Source organism: Clytia hemisphaerica, unplaced genomic scaffold, assembly GCF_902728285.1.
Source record: "Clytia hemisphaerica strain Z4C2 unplaced genomic scaffold, Clytia hemisphaerica genome assembly, whole genome shotgun sequence".
Taxonomy (NCBI): Eukaryota; Metazoa; Cnidaria; class Hydrozoa; order Leptothecata; family Clytiidae; genus Clytia; species Clytia hemisphaerica.
In genome coordinates, this window is record NW_027103417.1 from 284870 (window position 1) to 303376 (window position 18507).

General features: G+C 34.1%; 1 protein-coding gene across 3 annotated transcripts in view; it reads left to right on the forward strand.

Moving 5' to 3' along the window:
• Positions 1–2291: 2291 nt before the first annotated feature.
• Positions 2292–18507, forward strand: part of LOC136797666 (uncharacterized) — a 42301-nt gene continuing 26085 nt past the window's right edge. The window contains exon 1 of one of the 3 annotated variants that reach the window (XM_067054248.1): positions 2292–2390. The gene's annotated coding sequence lies outside the window, so the exon portion shown is untranslated. Of the gene's footprint in view, positions 2391–9460; positions 9531–14653; positions 14711–18507 lie in introns of those variants that run through there. The other 2 variants (XM_067054251.1, XM_067054252.1) reach the window with 2 other exon arrangements.

Consider the following 18507-nt stretch of genomic DNA (forward strand, 5'->3'; position numbering starts at 1 on the left):
TTATTCTTAATCTTGAGCTTATTATTGCAACTTTCAATTTTTATCAAGAGACAAATTTGTTTTAGTTCGAAAATTATATTTCATTTGTTTTTCTCTTTCAATGAAATTAAATATGATTGTTAAATATATTTTAATAGTAGTAAATATTGTAATTTATAGTTTTTCTTGTTGTCACTTATACATAAATTATTTTTTTCTTTTTCAACAGCCATTGTTTATAAAACCGAAATGCAAATTCACTTGCAAAGTAAGAAAACATCGTCTTATTTTGTTTAATGTAAAACTGAGCCCACTGGCGCACCCAAATTATCTTACTAGTACAATATTTCCAACAATACCCTAACAGGAAAATGGAACGAAATTTTTTATCAAACCCTCATTCTTGCTAAATTCTTGATGGATTAACATTGAGAAAACAAGCTAAATTTTGAAATTTACTTTTACCCTTTAGGTGCCAATGTCGGGTATACCAGACATTGGCTATGTAGGAGAACGAAGCCCTCCTGTAATGCCCAATTTGAGTTAGAAATAGTCATTTTTGGTCTAACTCGTAGGAATTGGTCAAGCAAAAAAAAAAATCTAAAGTGAGTCTTTCCGGTGAGATTTTAAGCCAAAAAGTCAAAAAAGTGCAAAGATTTGACAAAAATCCACTTATTTAAGATTTTGACCGTTTTTTTACCATTTTTGGAGTGATCCAAGAACCTCCAAATTTGGCCCTGCTTTACTTGATTCTGTCCTCTAGCGAATTAATTAGAAGTTTTACTACTGGGCACCTTTCCATCATTCAGGCAGGTCTGCGCAGCGCCTAAAAGAAAGAAGAGATTCTAAGCTATCCAACGAACTATGAACGAGCTTCTAACTCCTTCTAGCTCCTGAGATATAAACCGTTAAAGCCACTAATTTTCCTATTCTGGTCTAATTAGACGAATTTCTGATAAGATAGGCTAATTCGAAGACCTTCCAAGACGTTGAGTTGAAAACCCGGGGGGGGTACTAGGGTTGGCGAATGAGAGGTATGTGCGGACGGGACCTTCGGAAACCGACCCTTAGAGAGACTGATTTTTGCTGAAAAGGTGACCCTTAGAGAGACTTTTTGATTTATTTTTTCTCGATTTTTGAAAAAAGTCATACCCTTAGAGAGACTTTATTACAATTTTTTCTCTGGAAATCAAAAAATTTCCTAAAAATCTTGAATTTTCCGACCCTTAGAGAGACTTTGAAAGGTGAAAAAACCGACCCTTACCGTCCGCACATACCCATCATCCATTTTTGCCTAAGTACCCCCCCCCCCGGGGTTGAAAATGTTCCCGACCTTTGTGCATCTAGTTGCCAGAGAAGCGATTATTTTTCTTTAGCCAATTACCGCACTCGACATATTTCTCTTACACATGACAGGGCCCGCGCCACGATTTTGAAAGTGAGGGGGCCAACAAAAATATAGTGACTAAGGAGGCGCAACCATGGTTTGCGCCAACGGACCGGAAAATTTTCGATTTTGACCTGTCTTATTTGGCTAAAACAGCTTCCTTTTTGTTCTGATTTTCTGAAAGAAAACTGTTAAGTTTGTTTGTTTAAAACAAAATAGTATAATTAGACTTATTTAAGTGTCCATCTGTCCCCTTTTAGAAAGGTTCTAATGTTTTTATTGGCACGCGCACAGAAAAGAAAAAAATAATTAGGTTAGGAGAATTTTTTTATTTTGCTTTGCCCCCCCGGTGGCGCGGGCCCTGCATGATTGCGTGATTTAGGTCAAAAGATCAGACTCGATCAGAGTTACCGCCTCGCACTCATACATACAAAAAGTGTCCTTGGTTGACGCGTAACCTGGGGGGCTATATAATTGGCATATCCCCTGGTGCACGCTCATGTGGGCTAAATAGACAATTTTCCGAGGCGATAGGCTGGATATGGCTAATTTGAAGATGTTCCTGGCTGAAGCGTGAAGGTTTAAAAAACAGTTTTTCCTGACCGCGCAATGGATTTAGCCAGCAGCAAGAGAGGAGGACTGGTGGACCCCTGTTCTCCTTATCCTGGATACCAGACGCCAAGTTTTCATCAGACAAAACATTTATTCGAGCTGTATGATACTCCTGGATACTCCCTCGGGTATGTTCTCGATCTAAAAGCATTAGCGTGGGCGGCCGCCAATCCACCACCAGAAATTAAGCGTTCCGCCCACTTAAAAGTTGAGCTTTTTACGCATGCGTCAAAAATAATTTTGCTGGCGGGAAAAACTCAAAAATTTTGAAGCCATGTGGTGCCAGTTTCAAATTCAGTGCAGTAGTGCAGAAGAAAAAAGGATGTATTCCATCATACAACATTGCCTTTGCATCCTATGGAGCAAGGAGAAAGTCATGAAAACCAAATGATGTAGGAAACATAGACTACTGGTGAGAATTTCCTGTTTTCCTTGATATATTTATCAGTAACAGTAGCAAAAACCTGGTCGACCTGATTTTCCAAAATTTTGCTTTGCCCAAAAGCTTTGTTTTTCTCACTTTTTACACCATTAAGTGCACTTTCTCTCATTTCAACCCTTGGTGCACTTTGTTTTTACTGTTGGACTAGAAAGTGTCGGACTACTGATGACCTCCCCTTGCACCTTGTCTTTGTTTTGAGGAGCCTGAAAACACACTTAGGTGGCCATCAAAAATTTGTTCTGTTCGCCTCACAGTGACTGTAAAAAATACATGCGGACAAGCGGGCGGTTGGAAAGATTTCTGGGTTTTTAAAAATCGCGTTAGAAAGCCAATTTTCTTCTTCTGATCAGGGTGGACTATCTTTTTTGTGTTCTTGCAAAGTATAGCTGAATGATAATGTTTAACGTTAACGTAGTTTCAATCTAATTTTATCAGTGTTATTTGTTTTGTCTATATATTAATAGCCGTAGTCTGTACCGGGTGCAGCAGAAAAAACTTTGGACGTTTGGCGAGCCACTGAGGCCGAACAAAGTCTTGTTTAGACTCAAAACCACTTTTATTAGAAAGAGGACATGCTAACTTAAATTTTGCGGTATAACTTTTTAAGTTTGGTCAAGTAGTTGTCAAGTTATAAGCTTTTGAAGTTAAAATTCACTTTTCGAAAAGTGTGAAAAACACGTAAAAAAGGTGTATTAAATTTATGCAAATAATGAAAAAATAGCTCAGTATTTGACTTATTTAACGACTTTTACGACATAATTTTAATTGTTAAAATACTTTTAAAAGCAGTTTTCGTTTACAACATAGTCAGTTTTTAGTAAATAGTCAGTTTTTAGAAATATTTGAAAGAAATTCTTATCGAAAACGCTTAAAAATGCTTAATTTAATGCCCTTTTATTACGTGTTTTTCACACTTTTCGAAAAGTGAATTTTAACTTCAAAAGCTTATAACTTGACAACTACTTGACCAAACTTAAAAAGTTATACCGCAAAATTTAAGTTAGCATGTCCTCTTTCTAATAAAAGTGGTTTTGAGTCTAAACAAGACTTTGTTCGGCCTCAGTGGCTCGCCAAACGTCCAAAGTTTTTTCTGCTGCACCCGGTATGTCATTTTGTTTGTGTGTCACTTTCGTTTTCGCAAGCAATGTTTTGTTCTTTTAAAAGATGACTTTTGCTTCTTGCTCCACAAATGTGTTAAATCAGATTCGCGCCGTTTTATGAAAACTTTGTTTTGATTGATAGATTAGACTTTTTTCTTTTTTTTTCTTTCTTTTCTTTTGTTTTATGTTTTTGAATGTAATTAACGACCTTATTTGATTTGAGACATTCGAATTCTTTTCAAAACAAAAGAAATCTTTTAAACAGAATCTGTTAAAGAAAAGAACAAATGTAAAATAAAACACAAGAATCACAAGACAAGTTTGTTAGAACAACAGCAACATTAAAAATACATTCGAAAGGCGGTAAAAACTAGAATTCTTACTTCGTAAAAAGGGACCTTTAAACATGTATGTCGCTTATTATTTTGCTGTAAATCCAAGTCATTGTTGAATTTAAAAAATTATTGAAGTTATGACAAAGTTATTTTATAAAAAGCAACATAAAATTGCGCTATCACGCTTTTTTCTCTGCCTGTCCTAGCTGCCTTTCGGGGAGACTATGGTTGCGAGCTGACTTTCGGCCCTGCCCCTCGGACCCTTAGCAGAATAAAGAGAAGAAAGAAGGGAAATTGTGTGAATTTTAATTCACTTTTTGGAACTAATTTGACCAAATTTCTATCTTTCTGGGGGTAAAAAGTTGAAATGTTCCTATTTTTCCAATTCTTAGTGGGACTGAAGTTTGATCTTCCGATTTTTCAAATTGCCATGTTTCAAAAAAAGCACCCTTAAGGCCGGCACATACCCATACCCATACCCTTCTCCCCCGGGCTGCCTTTTTTCGACGAATCGCGTGTCATGTCTATTATTTCACTCCGCTTATCTTAACATCAAAGTTTTTCCTAAACATCAAGAACTACGGCAAATATAACACGAGCGAAGCGAGAAAAAAGATCTAATTGCAGAGCCGTCTCGGACGTCGCTGGTCGCCGGTATGGTGTAATTTGGGAATGACGCCCTTTCTGTTTTCTGATCATTTTTGCCACAAAAATCTTTTTCAAAATATGGTTAAAAGATACGTCACCCGGGAGGGATAGAGTCAAACTTTGATTTCATCGTGTTGAAGCCACCTTCCCAACATCTCAAAGGATTTTAAATGCGTTCAGCAAACAGCTAAACCGGCGTGCGACGCCGGGCACCGGCTAGTTTACTTTAATCTCAGAAATTTTAGTGAGACTAATTTTAGCGTTTTAGCAAGTTTTCCCTATTTTCGCTAAAATAAATCTTGCTAAAACACGCCGAATCGACAGAACGCTAAAATTTATCCACGTGAAATTTCTGCTTATATTGCCTTGATACATTTTTATCAATAGGAAGGGTTTCAGTGCAAAGAAATGCTAGAAAACAAATTCAGTCAATAATGTAATACAAGTATTCGCTAAAATTTATCCAGGTGAAATTTTTTGAAATCGTGATTCGCTAAAATAAATCCAAAAAAAATCAAGATTTTTCTGGCTCTCTAATATACGCTAAAATTTCTACGATTAAAGTATGTGTTTGTTTGTTCTGCAGAGAAGAGCTAGAAAAAAAAGCTATTACGTTTAAAAGCAAAATTTTCTTTTTCTGGATTTTTTCCTACTTCTCCGCATCGGTAAATTAGTGGAAAATATTATGCAGGTGGGGGATGGGAACAGAACAATTATACGATGGCCGGCTTAAAGGCGGCCCCAGCAGTTTGTGTGAGAATGAGTGAAAATTAAAAAAAGATGGATAAATTTCAATTTGTCAAGCATTTCTATTTCTATGCGATAATTTACAGGAGGTTTTACAAAACCTATTCTCACAAATATTATCTAGAAAAGAATATAAATAAGGTAAATAAATAGTGATAAAATATATGTGTCTGTCTTAAAAATAAACTTAAAATTAAAAATTGCATATAAAATTGATGATCAGGCTTCCACACATTGTTACGTATCATCTGTGGTTAGTATTCAACTATCAATTTTTCTCATCTCTGGATCCTTTGCAAATAATTGGAAAAGTAGAAAATTGTGCTCTGGTTTCTTGGTTCAAAAATTGAATTTGAAAGGTATTCTTTGTTATTTTGACTCATTTCTGAGGATCATAATGCAGGATCGGGTGCAATGTCCAAACTATGCATTTTCCATCTGTTTTGTCTCTTCAACACTTTTGTATTAAAAACGAAATTTTGAATAAAGTGATGAAGTTTTAAAGGGAAAACAGTGATCAATCAAAATGATCAGAAGACCATTAAGACTTTAAGATATTTGAATTTATAACAGGTGCACCATGAAATAGTTCAACACTTTCAATTTTTTTTCCAACTTCTACAAGTATCAGACAAATTATTTTTAGGTATTAACTTTTAAATTTTGATAGGTTATTGATCAAATTTGGCCAACTCAAAAGATGTGATCAAAAGAATATTAAAAAAATTACTTTCACAAAGTGCTCCAAAACGTCAAATACAAAGGCATAATGCAATCATTTTGGTTCTAAAATTACATGCTGGCTGAGGGTGAAGTATTCTTAGGAATTTGAGGGTTAGATATTCTTAACTTATTATATTTTAACCCATTAGCAGCATTTGTCTTTGTCTCAAAAGCCAGTGAATTAACAAAATGTATATCAGGTGGATTTATTGTCAATGCTTTTTTGTGCGAATTATGCTTCTTTTTGATTTTCCCACCCTACATTCTTGTTTATTTGCAAATTCTGACCCTCAAGGTATTCTTAATAAGATATTCTTATAAGCACTATTCTTATAAAAAGGCATGTTTTTAAATCTAAAATGACAAAACTACCATTTAGTGGAAAAAGAAAATTTGAATTCATTTTAAACAAGAAAATTCCTTAAAAATACCAGGAAAACTGATTTGAATAATTCTCTGAAAACATGTTTTTTGGATAGAATTGGTGGAGCTCTGAAAAATTTCATACATACTTTCATACAAAAGCATCTCATCATTTTTTTTAGCTAATTAAACCTTTTTTACTATGGGAAGCATCTTAGGCAGGGGGGGGGCTCCAAACCCCCCTTAACTGACTTAATGAGTTTAAGATTTCGACCAGTAATTGAAGATGATTTACATAACTTTGGTCGCAACCTGCCTGGTTGGTATTTTACAGATCAGAATGTAAACTTGACCAAAATAATGTAAATGGCAATTTTACATTTGGTCTGTAAAATACACAATACAAGCTCACCAATGATGCCAAAATTTTCACCAAAGATGCCAAAATTTCTCTTTACACCCCCAAGATACTCAAAGGGTTGATATAGGTTAATTCAAACTTTATTTGTGTTGTGGTGCAACATAAAGTGGAAATGCCAATTGAGGATTTGGCGGAGTTTGGAGACAATAATTAAAGATTTCACCTAGTTTCACCTGCAGCTTCAGGACATGTTATTTTCAATCTGTAAATTTCTGCAAGGTTTTTCCTTTCTCATACATTGGAAACATATTTGCAGTCTTTCATCATCCAGCAGTATGCCTTTTACAATGGATTTAGACATGATAGGGTGTAGAGGAGAGGCTAAAAGGACATTTTTTTTTAGTTAAGTGATTTTATATTATAGGATTTTAAACTTACTCTCCAGTTTCTTTCTGACCATGTCAATCGTTTGATCGAAATATATGTCAGTTTTTTTTGTTCATAGCGTCAGCCTGGGTTTAGGTCCCAGGCAAAAATTAGGTCCCCCCCTTGAGTTTTAAGTCCCCCCAAAGATTTATGAATTTTTTGTTAGCCCCCAGGACTTTTGACCCTATACACTTTCAAAAAATTGATCCAGTAAAAAAGGGTTTTCCAATGTAAATTGCGTTCAGTTCCAAGTTTAAGATAAAATATTTTGCACACTTTCTAAAAATAATTTGCGCCGCATGGGAAAATTCTTCAGATTCATGAGCTTCAATTTGGGAAAATTTTAGGGTGTAACCCCCCCCCCCAACCAGCAGGGGGGCTGAAGCTATGTTGCTTTTGATGGATAATCAGGTAGTGAGCCAGAAGGCTTGTAAAAACACTACAATTAACTGGTCATGTAGAATGTGGGCTGTATAAGGGAAAGTATAAGGGCTGGATGTATAGAAGAGGAAAGGATCCCAATTTAATTTTAATTTATTTGCGGATAATGCTCCCTAGAATTTTTTAGATCTTCATTTGCTTTACCACAAATTCGTTCTTCTAGTCTTCTTCTCTCGGTATAATCTTTTTTTGTAACGAGTGCACTGAGATAAGTCAAAGTTTGTTCATGCGAAATTTAAATAAAGTAGCACAAATAATTACTCCATGGGGTCCTGTCAGAACCCTCATTCATATATGGTTTCCATGTTCTTAGCATTTCCATCTTGTTTTCGTTTTCGCTCTTTGAAGCATTATAATTCTAGAGATGGGCGTATGCTTCCGGGGCTCACTCACTCATGACATGTCATTTATTGAGTTATGACTTGATTTTAAATTATTGAAACATTTCCCTCTTATTTTGTGGTTATAAATCTATCACTAAATAAATTCCTTGCATTATATTATGTCTGGATTTTTTAAGATGCCATTTAGTTTATAGAATTGTTAAACTGCCATTTACTTCACTGTTATAGACATGCCATGACTAACCTCGGCAGTGTTCGAAATTTCCAGGTGTTATTTTATTTTCATAACCCTGACAACGAAGCTTAGCATTGACAATTTACTGTTAATAAGAAAGACTTCCAAAATACCTGGTGATAAAAATTACGTGCAAAGCACACTTAACCCAATTTATTAAAGAGTCAATTTATCATGTATGATTGCGAAATTCAATCGAGCAGTTGTTACACATGGAAACTATTAGTTACTAAGCCTGTAAGTAGAAAGTAAGAATTCTAGGCGGATTTTTTAACTACATTAGCCGTTAGGGGTTAATTATACAGAAGAAGTTGAGTTATTTTGTATTGTGTCACTTCTTTTTTCCTTATTTGATTGACAGTCTACTGTACTATGATCATATGCTCAGCAACTACCAGGAGCAGTTAAAAAAAGACATTGAATGGAATAGAAATTATTTTCCTATTAATTACTGAAATTATTTCCGCTTTAAATTTCTAACAGTATTTCCTTTTGTATGGTAGTTAATTGTACCACATCTTTTATTCAAGTAAAAAAACTGTTAGTTCGTGTTGTAAGATGGTTCTATTATGATATTTTGTTGGTTTCTTTGTGGCGTTCAAGCTGTTAGAAGGATATTGCTATAACTAAACGACTAATGTAAGATATGTCCTTGTGAAACAATGGCTTAGCTTTGATAGATAGCTCCTGCAGATTTTAGTAGTGCTAGACAGCTACTGAATTAACATTTAATCAGAAAATCGTACTTTCATGATATTGTAATCTGCAATCCTTTTTAACACTTTATTTAATCTTTGTTTGAAAACAAATTAGCTTGATAACTGTCACGTATGGCTTTCTTGTTCTTGGTTCGTTCCACCAAGAGACTTGGCTCTACTACACAGAAAAAACTTTTACAAGAACTTGTCTACTTTGTTTAAGATAATTACATTTTAATGATACGTTTTTTCCTTATCCTAACATTTTTTTCTATTTTCTTACTTCGAGTTAAGCTTCTAATGCCACAGCATGATAAGCCATGGCAACCTATTGCTAAAGTAAGATATTATAATGGGAAATAAAAACGAGACGACAGTGTGGAATAGGTTTTGTTAATACGTTTTTGAGCCATATTGAACTCTCTTAAAAATGCAAATCTGCTCTGTTTTCTATTTATTTGAAAAGAAAATCTACCTATTGTCAACTCCAATCCTATTTGTGATAAAGATAAAAAGGAAAAAAAATGGACATACATTTATGTATTTTATCCCATTCTTTTTTTTAATTTATTTGACTTCAAAGGGTATATTTCTCCGGTAGCTTTTTTTTACCTCCGATGTAATGAATCATTAAAAATTGAAATGATTTTTTAATGGTGTTGTCATTGTAGACTTCCTTGAAATTGATGGTAAGTTTGTATGTTCATGTGGAAACTGAGTATATCCTGATTAATGTATTGTGTATTCTTGAGTGTTGCAATAGATTCTGTCCGGATATTCTGTGCATATTGCAGTGCGATATTCTAAACAATGCTTTTGAAATTGACATAGATAACTGTTTTGTAGTAGCATAGTCCAAAAGGAACTTTGATTATAATGGTTGATTGTGTTTGTCTTATGCTTCAAGTAAAGGCTTTACTAGAGAGGTTAAAAAATAGCTATTTGGAATACTGATGGGTACAGGTGTAATAGATGGGCAATACTTTTTGCGACGGTATTGGATCAGTTACTTATTAGTTTTGCGCCATATCCATACCAAATATCCATTCTCACTTTCAATTCATTCAAAGAGACGTTTCTATTGAAATTCGCGCTCAAGTTCAATACATTTGAAAAACTGAAGAAAATCTCTTCGTGGATATGAGACTATGAGTTATCTTAAAAAACCAATAGGATATGCATGATTGGAAAAATAGCCTGGTAAAGCGTCCAATCTCGATATCTCGAGAACTGTGAGAACTTCTTTTTCGGAATAAATATAATGTTTTAGGGGGTTATTACCTTTTATTATAAGCTCGCCACAAGTAATTAAGTTCTCATTACACTCGTCATTTTTTAGCATCCGATTCAACAGAAAAAGTCATTAAAGAAGAAAGGGAGATTATTTTTGGGGTTTTTTGATGGTGCATTGTGTCGTTCATAATAATTCCTTGTGTATTTCTTGGGTGGATGTTTACAAACATAACGTTAAGTATTTTGACAATTTTCTGGATATAAAATGTTTTTTAATCCACAAAGTCGAAAATTAGTTCGATGGTCTTTCCTATCGGGGTCTCCTTTGATGGCTGATGATCGTTCTGGTAGTGTTTCTGCTATTCTTTTTCTGTTGTGACAAAAAAAACATCAATATGGTTGCTAAAAGACCTTTTTATGAGCGAAAATATTTTCTTGATAAATTGTTCAAATCATTTTTGGACAGTTAAAAGCGACCAAAAACTTTTGGATGAGGCATTATTGTAAGGTCACCCAACAGAGGAATTTGGGACCACTTTTTTTATCATGTTACACTTTGAGTACTTTTAATTGTTTATTTGGATTAGATAGCTGTCTAAATCCCTCTCTTGATGTTCATGTCATATTTTAATATCTACAATTCCTCGTTTCAAACCTTTCAATACTCTTTGATGAAAAAGACGTTTTTTGTCTGAAAAGGAGGTATCTTAGCACCTTTATGAAAGTGCAAACAGCCTCATTATAGCCCTCTTAAAGGTTGGTATGGTAGTCAGTTCGTTTAATGTTTATAAAATGTCGTCATTTAATGTCGGCATATGGATTTACATGTGATTTTCATTTCTCTCCTGGCTTTCATGTTCGATTTTCATTTTGGTTGGCTTTGTTACTTCAAATCAGTGTGCCTTTATTATGGTCTTGTGTGAAAGATTTTTTTTTTGAATCCATGGGCGATTTTTATGGTCTTTTGTTACCGTTAAAATTTTTGGATCTTGTGCAAGGATCTATAATACAGTATAGTTACAGTAGCTGGGAATATTATTTTTGCTGCAATTTCGTGACGACAGGGTTTTATTTATGGACGTTGACCTATTATGGTTTTTATATGAATCGTCTGAATTGATTGATGCTAATACATCTGTACCTTGACGGAGTTTAAACAAATAAATGATAGTTAACGTTTTCCATTTCGACTTTTAAAGGGGGATTAGATTTTCATCGAATACGGGAGTGCATTGAATGGTAGAAAGTCTTCTCAACTCGATAATCACGATGTGAATATCGAATTATAGAGCTGGTGAAGAAAAGTATGAGTGAGTCCAGATTTTTTTAAACGAAAATCAGCTCAACAAAAGTCTCATTCGATCACAAGAAATTCGAAATTTCAGATTTCATACTCTATCCTAAAAGCCTAATAGCCAGAAATCAATAAGAGAGCGATAAGTCCTTTATCCAAATTTGAGTGAACTATATTTTTGGTATTTCTAGATGTTTCGTTCCAAAGCTGGAGCGTTTCATACGGTTGAATATATTATTGCCAAAATGTTTTAATATTTAAACGAACTATAATGCAAAATGTTTTGATCTGAAAGGTCAAACCAAAAACAATTTGAGGCGCCAACGTGATATTAAACCATTCTATGTCTTAAAAATACCGGATTGCATACCTTAATATTACAGTTATACCCGCGAAGGCGATCGCTTCCAGAAAATCGTTAAATTAAATGCCAGTTTTCCACGATGCGTTTGCAACTAAGCAACTAAAGTAAAGATGCACCTTTCTTCCAAATGAACTGGAGAAGGAAATTGTAATCAATCTATTAAAAACATGTGCTTTGGAGAGCATAACAAGCCACCCACAGAGTATGAGGGTCCATTGAACACCAAATCATTCCTGATTTGAAAGTTTCTTTAACATAAACAGTTAAGGTAGGAGAGACAAGTTTCCAGGGCACAAGTATAATCACTACAATTCTTTGACTAGGGTAAGGATTCTTTTAGGGGGTGTCAGTAGTCTACCTTCTTGACTGCAGTCTCAATATGAAGATGATCGAATGGGCTCTGTCATAGTTTGCACCCCCCTTTTTAATAGGGGGGGATGCCAACTTTCTGGAGGGCCTTTGTAGGGGGGGTACCGAGATCTGCCGAAAAAACTAGGGGGGATGGGAATGTAGGGGGGGATCAAATAAAAAAGGGGGGGTTTGGAAATTTTGGTCATTGTTGGCTTGTGACTATAATACTTCATACTCTTTCTTTTTGATAATTTTGCTGGTAGGTGGGAAAGCGAGTTTCCTTCGAAACGGATTCTCTGTAAAAAAAAGTGGGGGGATAAGATTTCATTACAAAAGGGGGGGATGGGTATATAGGGGGGGATGAAATAAACCTAGGGGGGTTCATACCCCTCTGCAAACTATGTCTGTCTCTTTAATCATTCGAGATGATTCAATATCTTTCTATTGGTGGTTGTACGATAATTATATTAATCGATATTCTTTCTTCGGGAAACCGATAACTGATCATTTGTATCCTTAACCATTTGTCAATGAAAGAAAAGAAAATTGATATTCCACCATAATCCCGGGTTAGATTTCCTCATTTGAAGTTGATGATTAAAGTATTTGTTAACAACATTAGATTAACGTAAAGCATTTTTCACAAAATATTTATAGATGCTTTTTAATCTAAACCAATTTGAAGGATAGCATGGTTTACGTCTTTGGCAAATCTCGTTACTGTCACTGAATTTACGTTAGTTATCATTCATGTATTTTCCTCAACAAGATGCTTGGTATGCTGAGAATCGGTTGTTGTTTTTTGTATGAGATTAAATTAATCTTCGATGGACATTTTTTTCTTCATTTTTACTTTCTTGTCATGTTTCCAACGGACTAGAAGGAAATACTAAAATTAGAAATGCCTACTGACTTTTAACTTCATGATCGAATGTTCGATTTCGGTCCTTTTTAACAATTCCTTGTTTTTAAGCAGAGAGGTTTTTTAATTTGTTTGCTTTTTCAATAGCTGCATTGGTGGTGGTGATTTATTCATCTACTTTATAAGGTTTAGGTACTTAACTATTTTAGGGGTTTTCTAAAGCTACTTTTTAAAGGGATAATCACGTGGTTTGAGATTTTTTGCCTGAAGAAACCCTCTGTGGTTTTGAGTAAAATCGCCAAGAATGTTTGTCTAACTATTAAGTCGAGATATCACAATTCAAAATTTCTTTAAAATGGGTTCTCACACGGTTCTTACGTTGAAATTCTATCGTGAAAAATTGAAAACGTCTATCTAAAGTACCTAGTTTATTCATCTGTGTATCCGCCGTCCTCAAAATAAAAGTGCAAATACATATAAACTGACTAATAAAGAATGAATTACAGCTTTGCATTTTAGTACAGTCTACTCTCTCTAATTCGAACCTCTATAATTCGAATATTACTGTGATTTGAACCGAAACATTGATCCCCTGCTGGATAAAGATGATCTCTACAATTTGAAGAAAATTCTTAGCATCTAGTCCGTTGAAGATCGAATAAGGTAGAGGCAATTGTGCCTTACTTTGTATCGTATACCATTTACTACATATCTATCATTTAGAAATACCAAGATGAAGGATCATAAGTTATTTTATTGTGTTTTTAATTACTTAAAACAATCAATCGTCATCAAAATGTATTGTAGATTTTTAATTAAGAGGTATTCAAACAAGAATCAATTAAAGAACTAGCATCAAGCTCTTCTTATGCAAAATAAAATTCTTGTGTTCACTAATCCAGCCTCCTGCTATCCTTAAAAGAGGGAGGTTGTGCAACTCTTGTACTCGTTGGCTATTTTCATATATTCTCTGGATGTTTACATATTCATGGTAGTTTTAGTCGGTTAGAGGCATGTGTTAATTTATGAATTTCTAAAGATGTTGGCTTCATGGAAGGAAACAAAAGAAGTCAAGAAGTAGCAAATGGAAGTTGAGGGTCAACTTCCATAGGTTATTTTGGTGTACTTCTTGTTTTCTTTTACTTTGTACATTTCTTAAAGTTGTTTATTGTTGACTTCAATCTTTTAAATTCTTGAAGGACTCTATCATTGCCATAAATTACGTCTGACGATGTCTGTTTTTGGAAAGCTAACATTGGAAATAGATTTAATATCAAAGATAACATTTTTATATATTTGGAAACGTTTAATTTTTAGTGTTTCTTTTAAAGGAAATACCACTGACCACAGTCATAAAAACAAGATCTATTAATCGTTATTATTAAAAGATCTTGGAATAAACTCAAAAATAGCTGAGAGTTTAAAGTAAAACTACTGATGCTAGAATTCATGATATTAAGACTATTCAGTTTCAAAATTGCATGATATGAATTTGCAGTTGAATGATATCAAAAAGAATATGAAATGCGGTAATAGTATTTAAAATATCGATGTTACTAATTGTGGTTTTTAAGACATTGTCAATCCTCGCTTTAGATTTACTCAACATTTTTATAAATGCATTTTTATGTAATTCACTATTTTTTACAAGATATCTCATCTCTTTTCGCTCTTAGTTTTTTTTGTAATGTTCTTTTGCTGATCCGTCTTACGAGCCATTTTGCTTGAATGTTCTGGGGCGATGAATTGATATGGTTTTTAGCAGGTTAGTGCAGTCTGATTTCAGTATATCAGAATCTTTTAATGTGCTATAATTTAGTTGTCAAACGTTTACGATAGACTAAGTTTAGGAGTTGGCTATTATTCTAATAATGTTAATTTCTATATCATAAAGTTGTTTATTTTTCAAAAGTCAATCAGTATAAAAAAACCGAAAGCAGCGGCGAGGTGACCTTTTTTTCCGATGTGTTCTGAGAGCATATTTCAGTTAGAAATTTTGATCTGTTCTTATCAGATCTTCGAAAATTAATCAGCTAGGAATAATTTCTTTTGACGAGACAGGGGTATAATCAAGGTTATCTAACTTGTTCTTGTTGTCTAGGTAACCCTAGAAAGCTTCAGAACACATCTTCTAGGGAGACAGGGGTATAATCAAGAGAAAATTGATGTAATCTTGTTGCTTAGTAAACCTAGAAATTTCCAGAACACATCTTTCGCGGAGAAAAACAAAAATCTTACGAATTTATCTTGACAAACTGTTTTTCCTAGATTTCAGAACACATCAAACCATAAAGTAGTGATAAGTTTAGGGAGACAAATAGTGCGATAAAGGTTTCCTAGAAATCAGAACACATCATTTGTATAAAAAATTGAAAGGTCGTAACATTTGGTCTCCTAGAAGATGAGAACAAATATTTCTTTCTAAAAAATTTCTCCGCCGGCTGCTTCTGAAAATCTCTAACTTGTTTCGGCAAGAATTGATTCAAAATCTGCTTGGAATCAACTCAAAATTTTGAATGTACAGGGGCTTGAGGGTATCCACCGGTTATACTTGTCAGGGAAAATTTCTGCATTTTTAAGCTTAAAATATCTTCAAAACTTTCAAAGGGGAAAATCGAAACCAACCCGAATTTATATGTCGAGTTAAAAACTTTTGGCTTGATATTGTAAAAATAGTGTATTTTATAAACAGGAACATACACATGGAAATGACGGTTATTATTTTTGACAAAACTTTTTTCAAAGTATCAGAAATGTATTGTGATGTGAATAATCTTGTTTTCATCGATCTCCCGCATAGCCTAGTGCGCGGGTTGTCTATTGGGAAACACTTGGAACATAGATTTGCATTATTATGTCTTATTTTATTAATGAAAGAAATTTCGCCATTTTTGTATATCGTACATTTTATACTGAACATTATCTAGCTCATGAATAATATTTAAGGGTTGCTATTTTGATTGAGTTTGCAATGGGAAATTGTACTGTACAAACTTCCTTGATTTTCTTTAACTTGTTCCATTATGAAATTATTTGGATTGCTGATTTTCTTGGATAAGATGTACAGTCAACTTTACACAGGCTTTTTTTAGTCCGTTCTCTCTATTATCCAATAATCTTGTGCTGGCTTTATTGTCCTGGGGTTACTTGTCAATTTTTTGTTAAAGGTTTTGTTTTTAAATAAGAGTGATATCGTTTGCTTACTCATCAATTTTCATTTACAAGCTTTTTCGCATTGGATTGATACAGATGGGGAGCAAAATTGGTCAGAAAGAGGAAAAGAAAAACTTTTTTTGCTTATATCAGCATAATATAACAATTGGCAGACACTGTCCTGATATGAAATATGTGTCTAATATGAAACGGGAACACTTATATAAAAACAAAACCTTTAAGCTTTTTAATCTTTGACTGCAGTTCTCCAGTCAAACATAGGTTACACAATAGACAGCTCCAGACTCAAAGTAATCTATTAAAATTTCACTCTTTTATTTGAACAGACAAGACGGACCTTAACAATTTGCATTATTGTAACTGATCTAACTGTATTATACATATCGTAAGTTTCTTATAAGGAACTCTCCATCACAATCAAAAGTGTTAAGATTATATTTTAGACTTGAGTTGGTTGTGAATGATTTCCCATTAAGTAGCATTTCTTCCAGATTGTCTAAGCGTCTTTACAGCAAACGAGATAGAGCGTGGTTGGAAGCGTTTTGTCGATAATTTTATTGATCATATCATTCATAATAATAGGTTAAGTGATTATCGAAAAATTGGCTGATATATCATCAACAGTGACGGTTCTTTGATAACGGCTGATTTCAAATTTTGGTATTCGAAATGGCATGCGATTAGGTTCTTTGATTGATGATTGTGTTTTGGTATCACTGTGATTGAGTTTTGTAACATAAACGTACATATAAGGTAATTAGTATAACCTATTGTGGGTTGCCTTGAAGTTCGTTAAGTTTTTGCTGTTACATTTTTGTTCTTCAAAAGGCCAGAATTTTATCCTTTAAAACAGTTATCGTTTTGAGCTCCACACTTTTCTGAACTTCAATTGAACTGGGAATTGAAAAACTGGAATTGTCTGTTTAGTACAAAAAGGAATCTAAGATAATACCGGGGGGGGGCACTCAAGGTAAATGACGTGCGGCCCTTAAGGGTACCTTTTGCAAGCTTCCCAAACTGCTCTGCTCATGGGTGCCAAATTTTTCTCGGACATTTTGGTGTGTTTTTCGGTCAAATATTACGGTTCCAGGCAAAAATCAAAGGGTCAAAATTTTAGCTTGAGAAAAGAGAGACCTGCTGTATATTTTTGGAAAGCTCTCAAAAAATTAAAATTAGAGATATATTTCGACTGTAGGTGATTTCTGTACCTCAAGATATTGACCCTTAAATTTTGAAAAGTCGCACGATTTTACAAATTTCCCTCTACTACAAATTTACTCAAATTTATGCTAAATTTTCTATGCACTGTATAAGGGTCCGATTTCCAAGGCCTAATTTTAGACCGCATGTTTTCTTATCGCCAAAATGCTATAAAAACGGGCTTTGAGAAGAAGTGTTCTATTAAAAAGAAGATAATGACAGAGGGGCGGAGAAGTTTTAGATCTTCGAATATGATACAGGTTTGCTCAGACAGACTTACGTTTGATTTGTAATTTTAGGTCTATGTTTTGTGCACAATACTGGAGTGTTATTATCATAATGCACTTAGCCTTTCCAAATATTCAAATGCACGTCTACTAGTACAATTGAAATATTTGATGATTTGAAAATATACCTTATCGGGGAAAACTTCGTCGGGGAAAAGTGACGAAATTTTGGCCAAGTGACGAATATTTTTCCCCGACGGAAATTTTCCCCAGCCTTAATGCGTTTACCAACTACCAGGAAGTGACGAATATTTTTCCCCGACGAAGTTTTACCTGATAAGGTATATCCTACTTTTAAAAACTACGGTCAACTCTTATCTCTTAAATTCGAACTAAAATAATGGTCCCCTCAGCTGAAAAGTGGTTTATATTACACTCTGTAATTCGAATCTGTCTATAATTCGAAGACAATTTTTGAATATCAAATTAGTGAGAGTCGACCGTACGATTATTTTCATTGATAAATCATTTCTTTTGAGTATCATTGTCTGAAATCGAGTTCTAACGAGGTATTTGATAATTTGTAAAGATATTTTCATGAGTTTTTTCAGCGTCTTAGAATATTTTCTTTTAGACTTGTAGAGCTACCACTGGTATAAATGAATTGCTAAGTGTCATTTCTCTCAGGGATACTGCTTTTTGAGAATTTTGAAATACAGTTGAGTCTATGACTCGAACACGCACGGGGAACACAGATTTGTTCAAGTTATAGAGAATTCGAAGTATGGAATAAGGCTTATAGAGCATTGTTAGCTGAACGGACTAGAAAACTTGTTCGAGTTAAGGAGACATTAGAAGAGACTTCACTGTATTTAGTGGTCTTTATAGAAACATGATGAAATAAATATTTTACGTGGAGAGTTCATGGAGTCGACGGTCAGACGGCTAAACAGCAGGGAGA